The sequence below is a fragment of the Austrofundulus limnaeus genome, unplaced genomic scaffold, assembly GCF_001266775.1.
Source record: "Austrofundulus limnaeus strain Quisiro unplaced genomic scaffold, Austrofundulus_limnaeus-1.0 Scaffold803, whole genome shotgun sequence".
NCBI lineage: Eukaryota > Metazoa > Chordata > Actinopteri > Cyprinodontiformes > Rivulidae > Austrofundulus > Austrofundulus limnaeus.
The window spans coordinates 185,426-187,874 of NW_013953205.1; the positions used below are offsets into that span (position 1 = coordinate 185,426).

At 40.3% G+C, this 2,449-nt stretch overlaps 1 long non-coding RNA gene across 1 annotated transcript in view; it reads left to right on the forward strand.

Moving 5' to 3' along the window:
- Window positions 1–834, forward strand: part of LOC106532644 (uncharacterized) — a 6,815-nt gene extending 5,981 nt beyond the window's left edge. Inside the window, exon 2 of the long non-coding RNA XR_001312114.1 lies at window positions 102–834. This is a non-coding gene — a long non-coding RNA (uncharacterized LOC106532644). The remainder of the gene's footprint in view (window positions 1–101) is intronic.
- Window positions 835–2,449: the final 1,615 nt, after the last annotated feature.

The following is a 2,449-nucleotide window of genomic DNA, read 5'->3' on the forward strand; positions in this document are numbered from 1 at the left end:
CCTCCATCCTCTGTCTGAGACCCCCAGTCCACATCTGATGACTGTTATTTACACTTCAGTCTGAAAGTCAAAGTAAATGTAATAAATTCTCATCACTGCAGTGAAAACTCCACTCTAAGGAGTTTAAATATGGGTCCAGGACCGGACCGGACCGGACTGGACTGGACTGGACTGGACTTATTTGAAACCTGAAGGTGACGCAGCTTCAGGCTGGTGGTGGCTGTGAAGCAGGGAGCCTGTTGCTAGGCAACAGCAGGGAGCGATGAGGTCACTTCAGTCTGTGGCGAGACGTCGGCGCCGGTTTCAGGAGCWACAAACAGTTTATCCTTCACGACCATCAGAAGTCTGTTCATCTGGGTTCTGTTCAGGTTCTGTTGGTCTGAAGCGGGTCGCTCTGGTCCCTGCAGCTGGTTTCTCCACTCCGGTCTTCAGCAGCAGGGGGCGCTGCTGCTGCTGCTCTCAGCTTCAACAGGACTTGGCTCCAGGCTCTTCGGCTGTCGTCCRGAACCTCCGCAGCCCAGACCCGAGCCGCACGTCGGGTCGGCGCCTCGTGATGACATCATCGACCCGTGGCTCTGTGGTTTTTTTAGGTTTTGATTTTCGTAGCGTTCGGTGAGAAAATCGAAGCCTAAAGAAAATACAGCGCTGTGAGGAGGCGCCGTTACGTTCAGGGATCATCCAGGAAGAGTTCTGCTCTGGCCCGGTTCTGTTCTAAACTGTACAACACCAGAACCATGTAAATCAAGAAGAATGTTATATTGTTTCAGTCTGTTTTATTTGTCAAAGTGTTTTCTGCTCCAGAGGCAGTTTTWTAATTAAAAACTAAAACAAACATTTGTGTCATTTTGTTTAAAGAGTCGTWGATTATAAAGATCAGAAACTGAATATTAGATTAAATAACAGTTTATAAAATAAATAAAACTTTTATTTAACCTCTTTAGCCCCATGCTAAAAAGCTTTTTATTTTCTATTTTAACTTGTATTAACCTGATCTGTCAGCTGAACCTGGTCATGTTTGGTTTCAATAGAAACAGATGAATCTTGGCGAAATCAAAGATGCAACAACACAGATTTTATAAATTTATTTTATCATCTTGTCTTCTGAAGGATCAGTGGATCTGTGTTCGACTACTCCACCTAGGCTGCACTGTGGAGCACAGATCCACTGAGAAACTTGTTTCAGCAACATTTAATTTAAAAACAGCTTTTGAGGTTAAACAAATGTTCATAATTAATTTAAATAAATTACAAATTAAAAAGGGCATGAACATTTCTCTTTTTTTGTATAAAAATCAAACTGTGACACTTAAATAATGAACCAAATCGTGAACTTTCTGTATCGTTGCACCACTACTAAAGTTATAAAGTGTGCCGGTAAGAAAAAGTTATTAAGTTTTGCAATTAAAAACTTCAGATTTGTTAACATTTATTAACAGAACCATCATGGTCTGTCCTGTGCAGAACGACAAACACTAAATTATTTCATTAAAACCTCTGTAACTTTGCTCCAGTTCATTTTAACAGCATGAATCTTTGTACAGGTGATGTCCACAGGTGGATTTATGGTTTCAAGAGTTTTTACCTGATTCATTATGGTTTTAAATGGTTTAAATACTGTGTAATGAAAACATTATTCAAACGGGAGGGTAAAAAAATGTTCCATCAATATCTCTCTAAACAGCAGCTGTTTTAATACTTACACTTTGATGAAATCTCCCAAATGTTAGCTTTATTTTGATACAAAGATAATTTAAGTAGAGTTTATTAATGCTGAGATTCACTCAGTCACATTTCATCATGGGATTAGAGCAGGAAGCTCAAGGAAATTATTGGGGCTGAAGAGGTTAAAGCTTATAGAAAATAAAATCCTCCTCAGCTGCCATCTTTAAACCTGCAGCTGCTCCATGCAGCCAGCAGGGGGCGACACCTGCACAGGTGAACCCAGCAGCTCAGCTCTGTAATTCAGGAGAAATTCACTTGTTTCACAAACAAGACATGAAGAACAAGCAGCAAATCTAATGAATTATTCAAAAATAAGTAAAATAATCTTAACAACGTATAAAGTTTAGTAATTTGTTATCTGGGCCTCATTTCAGGAACAAATATCTAATAAGTTATTACATTTACTGCACAGTTTATAACTAAGATTTATTTTAATGACCTAAAATTTAACTTCAGGTGTCTGGGACATGTCAGTCATGATCGGTTCACCTCAGGTGATTGGAGGGGGAAAGTGGGCGGGGCCATGAAGTTTTTAAACCAGCCACACGAGGGCGCTGTAGAACACAGATTTGAATAAGATCAGTAGACGAAGCCCCGCCCACCCCGTCCACAGGTAGCCTCTGACAGCATGGAGGAGCAGAAACACTAAAGGACAGCAGCTCACAACCTCCAGAGAAACTAATAAACAACAAGCTGAACTGGATCTGTTCTCTTTAATTATCTGTAA